Below are 12,878 nucleotides of genomic sequence, written 5' to 3' on the forward strand. Positions count from 1 at the left end.
CTCAACTTACATCCTTCTCTCCTTCTTCCCCCTTTAGCAGTCCACAGTGTCTGTTGTTCCTATGTTTATGTCTGTGTGTGCTTAATGTTTGGCTTTTAAGTGAGAACATGTGGCATTTGGTTTTATGTTCCTGCGTTTCTTCGCTTAGGATTGTGGCCTCCACTCCATCTATGTTGCTGCAAAAGAAATGATTTCATTCCTTTTTTGGCTGCATAGTATTTCACGGTGCATATATACATTTTTTATGCAACCCACCATTGCTGAACACCTAAGTCGATTTTTTGTCTTTGCTATTTTGTTTAGAATGGCAGTGATGAACATAAATGCAAAATTCCTCAATAAAATCTAGCAAAGTGAATCAAGCAGCACTTCAACAAGTTTTTCTTTATTAGATACACTCATTTATTTGACATATTGAATTAGACAAAGAAATATGTGTGTAACCAGAGAAAAACAATCACATTCTCATACTAATTTAACACATAACAGTGGTTAAAAATAATGAATTGTAAAATGAACCCCAGGATTTAATGTAAAACCCACCCCATACAAGAAAAGTTTCAGGCTTCTACTTCATTGAATCCAGTACTAAATGTGCTTATTTATATTCCTCAGCTTCTTCCAAGTCTTTTTCATTTTCTAATATCTGTTGAAGATCCAAATATGCAGCTTCCAACCTGTGCTGGCAATCTGGGATCATCATCTGGGATTCTTGTAGGATCTCTACCTGCTTTTTAATGTCTCTCATTTTTTCAATCTTTTCTTCTTCTTGTTTTGCTTCTTTTTCCTACATCACTTTTTCTTTGACTAACTGCTTCACCACGCCGGTCTTGATCTTGATCTGTCTCATGCGAGGATCAGCCATGGTCCCTCGAGCGCCGTGAGAAGGAGGGGCGGAGAACCCTGCGCTAAAGCCTAAGCATGATAAGGTAGACTTTATTTCTTGGATGCAATGCTAGTTCAACAAATGTGAATCAATAAACGTGATTCACCACATAAACATAATTAAAAGCAAAAACCATGTGATTATCTCAATAAGCACAGAAAAGCTTTCAATAAAATCCAACACCTCTTCATGATAGAAACACTCAGTAGACAAGGCACTGAAGTAACATACCTCAAAATAACATGAGACTTCTATGACAAATTCATGGCCAACATCATACTAAATGCTCAAAAGCTGGAACCATTCCCCTTGAGAACCAGAACAAGACAAAGATGCCCACTCTCCCTATTTGTATTAAATATAGTACTAAAACTCCTAGCCTGAACAATTGGGAAAGAGAAACAAATAAAAGACAACTAAATATAAAGAGAGTAAGTCAAACTATCTGTCTTTGTGGATGATTGACTCTGTATCTAGAAACCCCTGAAGACTCCAAAAAAGGCTACCAGAAATTATAAATGCTTATAGAAATCAATGTACAAATTCAGTAGCACTTCTTTAGACAGTAATGGCCAGGGTGGGAGACAGATCAAGAAAGCAATCTCATTTACAGTAGCCACAAAGAAAAGCAAATAGAGCTAGCCAAGGAAGTAAAACTTTCTACAAGGAGAAATACTAAACACTGCTGAAAGAAATCAAATGAAACACAAATAAATAAAAAAATTCTATAGCCATCCTCTTCCAAATGCCTGTTAATGTTGATATTTAACCTTTTCCTAATATCATAAATGTTCTTAATTATATCTAGAGGGGCAAATCATTTTTAGAAGATTTTCCATTTATTTTTGGCCAGCTTCATCAGAGGAGTTGCTATCTATGGCAGTTATGGCCTTACAAAACATATTTCTTAGTTAACAAGACGTGTAAGTCAAAATTACTCCTGGATCCATGGGCTGCAGAGTGGATGTTGTGTTAGCAGATGTAAAACCATTAATAATCAGAGCTCTCAATTTAACAACTACATTGTCAATGGGAAGTAAGAATTATGGTTCGGCCTAATTTCAATATTCTTGTGTCTTAGAGAATAGGGAGGTCCAAGGTAAGGGAGAGACACAGGAAAACAACAGCTCAGCGCGGCAGTCAGAATACACATAACATTTATCAAATAAGTTCACATCTTATATGGGAGTATATGGAGCCCCCAAATGACTAGAACAGTAACATTAATGATCACTGATCATAGATTACCATAATAGATATAATAATTAATAATTTTGAAATACTACAAGAATTACCAAAATGTGACAAAGAGACATGAAGTGAGCACATGCTTTTGGAAAAATAACATTGACAGACTTGCTTCATGTGGGGTTGCCACAAACCCTCTGTTTATAAAAAACAGTATCTGCAAAGAGCAATAAAGCAAAGCCCCATAAAACCAGGTATGTTTGTAGAAAACAGTTATTTGTGATATCCACTGATATAAATAAATAATGGAATAAAGAAACTAAGAAGATGTAAATCTCCATTGCAGAACAGTTCCAAATATTTATGTAAATACTTTCTCTTGAGGAGGTGGACATAACTGCTACTTCGAGTAGTGTTTCTGTTTTAAAGATCTTAGCATGAAATGTGCTGAGTGCAGGAGTGAACAGTAACTTTAAAGTGGAGAAATTTGACATATACAACCTCAGCCAGGTGATCAATATTTACATCAATAATGCTGAGTCATATTGATCATAAAAACTTTTGATTTCATGTGATAAAATGATATTTTATTTCTGTGGTTTTCTTTTCGAAAACCTATAACCCGCATCTAATCGCTAGAAAAACATCAGACACACTCCAGTTGAGGGGCATCCTACAAAATGCTTGGCCGGTAGTCCTCAAACTTGTCAAAGTCTACAGAAACAACAAAAATCTGAGAAACTGTCCCAACCAAGAGCAGCCAAAGGAGACATGATGACTAAATGTAATGTGGTATCCTGGAAGGGATCCTAGAATAGAAAAAGGAAGTTAACACAGACTTTAGTTAATGATGATATAACAATGTTAGTTAATCAATTATAACATATGGACCATAACGCAAAATGTTAATGGAAGGAGAAGCTGCATTCCAGGTTTATGGGGATGCTTAATATTATTTTCGCGATTTTTATAAATATAAAACTTTCATATTAAAGTTCTTTAACATAGTATTAAAATATTTTATTTCTATTATAAATAATATTTGATATGAGGAAGAGAATTTCTAAGTATAATAAAATGGCATATATATGTATTTGGATCTTTTCATTTGTAGAGACATTATTATTACTTTTTAAGTTTTGATTGGAAATATATATGAAATCAGGTGATGAACACAAAATATTGACAGTGATTATCTCTAGGTGATTGAATTGTGGGGAAAGAAAGAAGCATTAAATATTTCAAATCTCAGAAAATGAGCATAAATTATCTGTACAACCAGTAAATAACAAACACAAGTTTATTTCAAGAAAGAAGAACAACAATGCATCTATCAAAATCAGCTTATTCCTAGAAATTATTTTGTGTCGACCAATGACATAGTAGTTCTTTAGGGTAACTATATTTTTCTCCTTCCTTTGGCTTACCCAGCTTTATTGCTACACTCTAATATCTCTAGAAATAACCTTTTATTTTGCAGAATTTTCAATTACATACTACCTCTGATAAAATCTCTGAAGATATATTTTCCCTGGGAGCTGTTTACAGTTTTCGACCCTTCCCAAGGCATGCAGATTTTCTCTTTCCTCCTGAGACCACGCATACAGTTATGTACAAGGTTTTGCATTCATTCATACACACACACTCACATACACACATTTTTTCTTTTGTCTGCTCTTCAACCAGTGCCAGAAAATCGTAGTGGTCTTTTAAAAATGATTCTGATATAGATGAACGAGAAGATATCCAGAATGAGAGGAGATAAGACAAGCATTCTAACAACTGACTGGCTAGCTGCAGACAGGTGAAAGGCTGGAAATCTGAAAGCTCTAAGTGAGGACCTGGCAATACCAAGTGTGGTAACTGCCAGGAGCAACTCATCTTTGTAAAAAGCATTTTACTGGCAACAAACTCAATTTCAGTTACTGGATAAGTCAAATTTGCTGATTTATATATTTGTCTGTTTTCCTGACAGATATTATTTTTCATTGTTTTTCCATGTTATTTGACAAGCCCTTACTTTTCCACTGTATTTTTAAAGTTATAAAAAGATTTATTATCTGCTCTACTACAAATAATAAATCTTTAATAATCACATTATATTAGAATCACATTTTATATTTTGAAACAATGAAAATTCTGATCATTCCCCCTAGGCATATTCAGTAAATGCCAATTTTTCTAATTTAACATTTCCAATAGTAGGAAAATATTAACTTTATAAAAATCAATTCCATTCCAAATATTCAATATTTGTTAATAATTATCCATGATGATCTGTAAGAAGTTTATTCTGTAGAAGTCAGACTAAAACAGAGGAGAAAGACATTGAGAATTTACTGCATAATTATCATTCTTTTAGCTATCATGTATTGAGTGCTTACTATGCACCAAGCACTGTCCTCAGTACTTTATATAGTTTCATCATTTTATAAGCACTCTATAAAGTATTAATTTCCTTTCACAAGCAATAAAACAATGGAAGATACTGGTTGCATAATTGGACTCAAATCACACAAAAAGCAAATAGAAGAACCGGGATTTGTATGTAGGCATTTTTTTAACCTACTTAATGGAGGTATGGCTACAAAAAGCTGTACATATTTAACATGTGCAACTTGAAGGGTTTGAAGTTGAGTATATACCCATGAAACCACCACCACACTATTTCTATTAACATATCCATTACCTCAGAAAGTTTCCTCCTGCCCTCTTTATTTTTTTTACTACTTTTTTTTTGTGTGATAAGAACCCTTAACATAAGATCTACCTTCTTTGCAATTATTTATTTATTTATTATACTTTAAGTTCTGGGGCACATGTGCAGTTGGAATAGGTTTGTTACATAGGTATACAAGTGCCATGGTGGTGCTTTGCTGTATCAATCGCCCTGTCATCTACATTAGGTATTTCTCCTAATGCTATCCTTCCCAATCCCTTCACCGCCTGCTATTCATCCCTAGCCCCCATACCCAGGCCCCAGTGTGTGATGTTCCCCTTCCTCATAATAAAGGAAACTCTTTATTATGCTGATGTGATCGACAATCCTCCTATTGTTAAGCTTCGCTCCTGCACACTTCAGTGCCCTCAGCCTGTAGGGCTCTCTGGCCTGGGCTTCTGCGACCCGCGATCGTCCGGGAGAGGGCACTCGGCGCCCTTGCTGGGGCGGAATTTGCTAGGCCGCTGCAGCAGCGGTGCCAGGTCAGAAGCCGAGCCGCCCGGCTTTTCATTCTTTAATTGGACTCTTAGGCTAAGACGCTACCGACACCCCGCTAGGTGGTGGAGGAAGGGGGACAACAGAGAGAGGTCGAGGGCCGGGACGGTCTCGTGGAGGAGAGGAAGGTGGAGCGGATGGTCCATCCGGGCGGGAGTTGGTTGGGCGAGTGGCCGCGCATGTGCGCTTGCATGGAGGCCAGGCTGGGACAGCCGGCCCCGCACAGGGGTCAGCGGTACGGAGCAGCCCCGTGCGTCCGCAGGTGCTTGGTCATGGCCGAGAAGTCCCGGGATTGCTGAGGACAAAGGCTACAGGAGAAGGGCTTCTCTCCTGTGTGGACTCAGTAGTGCGTCTCCATCTGATGCTTGAGTGAAAACCTGTTTCCACAGACAGAGCACGCATAGGGCTGAGATTGAGCAGGAGGGGCCGGGGGAAGGTGCGGAGGAGGCGGGCAGCCTGCCTTGCCCTCATGACCTCTACAGGTTGCAAGTACACCTGTGTGCCCCTGATCAGACTCTTCCATCTCCCCAGGGCTGAGCTGTGTGGGGCCCTGGGGGAGGGAACCTGGGGTGGGGCTGGAGGAGGCCAACTGGTTCTGGCTCCAGAGCACTTTGGGGGCATTCCCCTCTCCATGTGTTCTCATTATTCAACACCCACATATGAGTGAGAACATGCAGTGTTTGGTTTTCTGTTATGTGTCAGTTTGCTGAGAATGATGGCTTCCAGTTTCATCCATATCCCTGCAAAAGACATGAACTCATCTTTTTTATGGCTGCATAGTATTCCATGGTGTATATATGCTACATTTTCTTTATCTAGTCTAGTCTATCACTGATGGGCATTTGGGTTGGTTTCAACTTTTTGCTATTGTGAACAGTGCCGCAAATTTTTAAGGGTATAATACAGTATTGTGAACTGTAGGCCCTGTGCTGTAAAGTATAAAACTTTATGCTCTTCAACTAATGCCTCCCCCTATTTCCCTTCTCCCCAGTCTCTGGTAATCACCATTCTACTCTTTGTTTCTAAGAGTTTGAGTATTCTAGATTCCTCATATAAGTGGAATCATGTAATATTTTTCCTTCTATGTCTGGCTTATTTAACTTAGCATAATTTCCTCCATGCTCATTCATGCTGTCTCAAATAGCAGGACTTCCTTCATATGTGTTATAGCAGCTTGAGATTCACAGCAAAATTACAAAATTGGGAGGAAGTTACATGGGTGATCTATATTGCCTCTGTCCCCACAAATACTTGACTTCTTCCAATATTAAATATTTCCTATCAGGGTGATACATTTGTTACAATGGATTAAACTACATTGACAAATCATTACTTAAAGCCTGTTATTTACATTCAAGTTCAGTCTTGGTGTTATATACTCAATGGGCTTGAAACAATTCATAATAACATGTATCCACCATTATAGATTCATACAGAGTTGTTTTGCTCCCCTGAAAATGTACTGTACTCTGCCTATTCATTCTTCCCTCCCATCTCAACTGTTGACAACCACTAATATTTTTCTTTATAATTTTTATCTCTAACTGAATATCATATAGGTAGAGTCATATACTTCAGATTGGCTTCTTTCAGTTAGTAATATAAATTTAAGATTTCTTTCTATCTTTTCATAACTTGAAACCTCATTTTTAAGCCATGAATTATATATATATGTATATATATATATATATATTTTATTGCAGTTTAGGTTCTAGGGTACATGTGCAGATCATGCAGGATTGTCGCATAGGTACACAGATGGCAATGTGGTTTGCTGCCTCCATCCCCCTGTCACCTACATCTGGCATTTCTCCCCATGTTATCCCTCCCTGACCTTTCCATCTCCCCTCACTGTCCCTCCCTTGCCCACCTCCAACAGACCCCAGTGTGTGATGCTCCCCTCCCTGTGTCCATGTGTTTTCATTGTTCATCACCTGCCTGTGAGTGAGAACATGTGGTGTTTGGTTTTCTGTTCTTGTGTCAGTTAGCTGAGAATGATGGTTTCCAGATTCATCCATGTCCTTTGTAAGGACATGGACTCATCATTTTTTATGGCTGCATAGTATTCCATGTTGCATATGTGCCATACTTTCCTTGTCCAGTCTATTGTCGATGGGCATTTGGGTTGGATCCAGGTCTTTGCTATTGTAAACAGTGCCTCTATGAGCATATGTGTGCATGTGTCTTTATAACAGAACAATTTATAATCCTTTGGGTACATACCCAGTAAAGGGATTGCTGAGTTAAAAAGAATTTCTATTTCTAGATCCTTGAGGAGTCGCTGCACTATTTTCCACAATGATTAAACTAGTTTACACTCCCACCAACAGCGTAAATGTGTTTCTATTTCTCCACACCCTCTCCAACATGTGTTGTCTCCAGATTTTTTAATGATTGCCATTCTAACTGTCATGAGGTAGTATCTCAGTGTGGTTTTGATTTGCATTTCTCTAATAATCAGTGATAATGAGCATTTTTTCATATGTTTGTTGGCCTTATATATGTCTTCTTTTGAAAAGCGTCTGTTCATATCCTTCTCCCACTTTTGGATGAGTTTGTTTGTTTGTTTTCTTGAAATCTGTTTTAGTTCTTTGTAGATTCTGGATATTAGCCCTTTGTCGGATGGGTAGATTGCAAAAAATTTTTCCCATTCTATTGGTTGCCAGTTCACTCTAATGATTGTTCCTTTTGCTGTACAGAAGTTATGGAGTTTAATTAGGTCCCATTTGTTTATTTTGTCTTTTGTTGCCAATGCTTTTGGTGTTTTGGTCATGAAGTCCTTGCCTATACCTGTGTCCTGAATGGTTTTGCCTAGGTTTTCTTCTAGGGTTTTTATGATATTAGGTCTTACGTTTAAGTCTTTAATCCATCTAGAGTTAATTTTAGTGTAAGGTGTCAGGAAGGGGTCGAGTGTCTGCTTTCTGCACACTGCTAGCCAGTTTTCCCAACACCCTTTATTAAACAGGGAATCATTTCCTTGTTGCTTGTTTTTGTCAGGTTTGTCAAAGATCAGATGGTTGTAGATGTGTGGCATTGCCTCCAAGGCCTCTGTTCTGTTCCATTGGTCTATATCTCTGTTTTGGTACCAGTACCATGCTGTTTTGATTACTGTACCTTGTAGTATAGTTTGAGATCAGGTAGCGTGATGCCTCCCACTTTGTTCTTTTGCTTAGGATTGTCTTGGCTATACAGGCTCTGTTTTGGTTCCATATGAAGTTTAAGGTGGTTTTTTCCAGTTCTGTGAAGAAGGTCGTACGTAGCTTGATGGGGATAGCATTGAATCTATAAATTACTTTGGGCAGTATGGCCATTTTCATGATATTGATTCTTCCTAACCATGAGCATGGAATGTTTCTCCATCTGTTTGTGTCCTCTCTTATTTCCTTGAGCAGTGGCTTGTAGTTCTCCTTGAGGAGATCCTTTACATCCTTTGTTAGTTGTATTCCTAGGTATTTTATTCCCTTTGTAGCAATAGTGAATGGGAGTTTGCCCTTGATTTGGCTGTCTGTTAGTCTATTATTGTGTATAGAAATGCTTGTGATTTCTGCACATTAAGTTTGTATCCTGAGACTTTCATGAAGTTGTTTATCAGTTTAAGGAGATTTTGGGCTGAGATGATGGAGTCTTCTAAATATACAATCATGTCATTTGCAAATAGAGACAATTTGACTTTCTCCTTTCCTAATTGAATACCCTTAGAACTTCCAACACTATATTGAACAGGAATGGTGAGAGAGGTCATCCTTGTCTAGTGCCAAATTTCAAAGGGAATGCGTCCAGTTTTTGCCCATTCAGTATAATACTGGCTGTAGGTTTGTCGTAAATAGCTACTTATTTTGAGATAGGTTCATTTGATACCTAGTTTATTGAGAATTTTTAGCATAAAGCGCTGTTGAATTTTGTCAAAGTCCTTCTCTGCATCTATTGAGATAACCATGTGGTTTTGTCTTAATAGTATTTTATTGTCTGAAATATTTAAACGTGTTATGCATTTACCCACTGAAGAACATCTTGGTTGCTTGCAAGCATGGAATTTAAGAATTAAGCTGCTATATACATACTACATACTTCAATTTGCAAGTGTCTGTGTGGACATGTTTTCAACTCATTTGCATGAATACCAAAAAGAAGAATTGCTAGATCGTGCCATAAGAATATCTTTAATTTTGTACAAACTGATCAAACTGTCTTCCAAAGTGGCTGTACCATTTTGCATTCTGACCAGCAATGAATGAGATTATTTTGTTCTGCATCCCTCCAGCATTTGGTGTTGTCAGAGTTTTGAATTTTGACTATTCTAATAATATGTTAAAGTATCTTGCTTTTATTTTAATTTGCATTTCTCTGACGACATAAATTGTAGGCTTATGATATGCTTATTTTTCCATTTGGATATATTTGCTGCATCTGTTATGTTCTAGGCCCTTTTAAAAATAGTTTGTTTTATGTCTTATTGTTGAATGTTAAGACTTCTTTGCATATTTGGGATAGTAATCCTTTATCACATAGGTCTTTTACAAATATTTTTTCTTCAGTCTATTGCTTGTCTTTTCATTCTCTTGACAGTGATTTTTGCAGAGCAGAAATTTTTAACTTTAATGAAGCCCAGCTTATCAATTATTTATTTCCTGAATCATGCTTTTGGTATGGTATCTAAAAATTCATCCTCAAACCCAAGGGAATCTAGATTTTCCTCCGTGTTATCTTCTAAGAGTTATATAGTTTTGCATTTTAGTTTTGAGTCTCTGATCCACTGTAAGGTAATTTGTGTAAAGGATGTGACATCTGTATCTAGATTCATTTTTTAAAAATGTGATATCCAGTTATTCCAACAAAATTGTCAAACATACTTTCTTTTCTCTGTTATGTTACTTTTGTTTCTTTGTCAAATACTGCTTGACAGCTGCTTTCTTTGTTTTATGAGGATGAATAATATTTTATTGTATTCATATATACATTTTCTTCCTTCATTCATCAGTGAACATTTGGGTTGTTTTCACATCTTACCTGTTGTGAATAATATGGCAATGAACACAGAAGTTACTCATATCTCTTTGAGATCCTGATTTCCTTTGGAAACATACCCAGAAGTGAGATTGCTGAATCCTACGATAGTTTTACTTTAAATCTGTGAGAAAGTTCTATACGTTTTTTCTATAATAGATACACCAATTCAAATTTTCACTAATAGTAAACAAGGTTCTTTTTTCTCCAAATCTTTGCCAACTCTTATCTTTGTTTACTCATTTGTTTTGACATATGTCTTCCTAACAGTCTAGAGGTGATATCCTATTGTAGTTTTTAATTTGCTTTTATCTGATGGTTAGTAATGTTGAACATATTTTTATATACCTGACAGCTATTTATATCTCTTCTTTGGGAAAAGGTCTATTTAGGACACTGATCTACTTTTAATTGAGTTATTTGTCTTCTTCCTATTGAGTTGAATGAGTTCTTTACATAGTTCAGATATTAACCCTTTATTAGACATATGGTCTGCCAATATTTTCTCTCATTCCATAGGTCTACTATTTTGTTTATAGTTTTCTTTGCTGTCCAGAGCTTTTTAGTTTGGTATATTACTACTTGTCTATTTTTGCTTTTGTTGCCTATGTTTTTGTGAAATCCAGGAAATTATTGTCAAAGAAAATGTTAGGAAGCTTTTTTTTTATTACATTTCCTTCCAGGAAGTTCAGGTTTCAGGTTTACGCTTTAGTTAAATTTTTGGATTTTCAAAAAATTTTTCTATAGAAAATTCAATCACTATTGTGACAAGGAATGCTTTAAATCTGTAGATTACTTTGGGTAGTATAGACATTTTATCAATATTATTATTTTTTAAAATTTGTTTTTTGACAGAGTCTCACTGTGTTTCCCAGGCTGGAGTGCAGTGGCGTGATCTTGGCTCACTGCAACCTCCCTCCCCAAGGTTAAAGCAATTATCCTGCCTCAATACCCTGAGTAGCTGGGATTAGAGGCAGATGCCACCATGCCCAGCTGATTTTTGTATTTTTAGTATAGATGGGTTTTTGCTATGTTGGCAGGCTGGTCTTGAACTCCTGACCTCAGGTGATGTACCCACCATGGCATCCCAAGGTGCTGGGAATGCAGGTGTGAGCCACCACACCCAGGTGACATTTTATCAATATTAATTATTCCTATCAATGAATAGGAGCTGTCTCTCCATAAACATTTGTCTAATTTCTTTCATCAGTATTTTCTAGTCTTTCTTGCATACGTCTTTCACAATCTTGGCTAAGTATATTTTAAATCTTTTATTTTTTTGTTACTATTGTAAACGGGATTGTTTTCTCAATTTTATTTCTTTATAGTTTGTTGTTAATGTATAGAAATACAGTTTTTTATAATTTCAACTTTTATTTTAGACTCAGGGGTACATGTGCAGGTTTATTACCTGGCCATATTATACCATGCTTATCTTGGAGGAACAGATGATCCCCCAACCCGGATAGTGAGCATAGTACCAAATAGGTAGTTTTTCAGCCCATGCACACTGTCTTCTCCCCTCCAGTTGTTTCCAGTGTCTATTTTACCCATCTTTATGTCCATGGACGTCAGTGATCAGCTCCCACTTATAAGTGAAAACATGTGGAACTTGGTTTTCTGTTTCTGTATTTATTTGCTTAGGATGACGGCCTCCAGTTCCATTCATGTTGCTGCATAAGACATGATTTCACTACTTTTTATGACTGTGTAGTATGTCATGATGCATATGTATGACATTTTTTGTAATCCAATCCAGTGTTGATGGGCACTGAGGTTTATCTGATGTCTTTCCTATTGTGAATAGTGCTACAATGAACGTGTGAGTGCATGTGTCCTTATAGTAGAACAAAATTATTTTCTTTTAAATATATACACAGTAATGAAATTGCTAGGCCAAATGGTAGTTCTAAGTTTGAGAAATTCCCAAACTGCTTTCTACAGTGGCTGAACTAACTTATCTTCCCACCAAGAGCGTACAAACCTTCCCTTTTCTCCATAGCTCCACCAGTATCAATTGGAGAAACAGCTATTTGTTGTATGTTGGTTTTACATGCTGCAACTTTTTGAATTTATTATTTCCACCATTGTGTGCATGCGTGTGTGTGTGTGTGTGTGTGTGTGTGTGTAATCTTTAGAGTTTTCTATGCATAAGATTATGTTACCAATGATAAGACATAGTTTTACTTTTTCCTTTCAGGTTTGGATACTTCATTTATTTTTCTTGCCTACTTGCTCTAGATAGGACTTCAAATATAACGTGGAATACAAATGGCAAGAGTGGACAGTCTTGCCTTGTTCTGTATTTTTGAGGGGAAGCTTACAGTTTTTCATTATTGAGTATAATGTTATCTTTCGAATTTTCAAATGTAACCTTTATTGTGTTGAGATAACTTCCTTCTATGCCTAATTTGTCGAGTTTTTATAACAAAAGACTGTTAATTTGTTTTAAATGATTTTCTACATTAATAAATGTTTCTCTTTATGTGTTGTATTGAGTTGATCATAATATTTGTACTTTTTATTCTCTTTATGTGTTGTATTACATTGATTAATTTGTATGTGTTGACTCATCCTTGCATCCCA

General features: G+C 36.6%; 2 pseudogenes; both read right to left on the reverse strand.

Moving 5' to 3' along the window:
• Window positions 1-384: 384 nt before the first annotated feature.
• Window positions 385-1,195, reverse strand: LOC116524902 (annotated as a pseudogene).
• Window positions 1,196-5,346: 4,151 nt separating this feature from the next.
• On the reverse strand, window positions 5,347-5,904 carry LOC116524903 (annotated as a pseudogene).
• Window positions 5,905-12,878: the final 6,974 nt, after the last annotated feature.

Source organism: Sapajus apella, unplaced genomic scaffold (assembly GCF_009761245.1).
Source record: "Sapajus apella isolate SASKATOON/1434 unplaced genomic scaffold, GSC_monkey_1.0 scaffold46, whole genome shotgun sequence".
NCBI classification, from domain to species: Eukaryota; Metazoa; Chordata; class Mammalia; order Primates; family Cebidae; genus Sapajus; species Sapajus apella.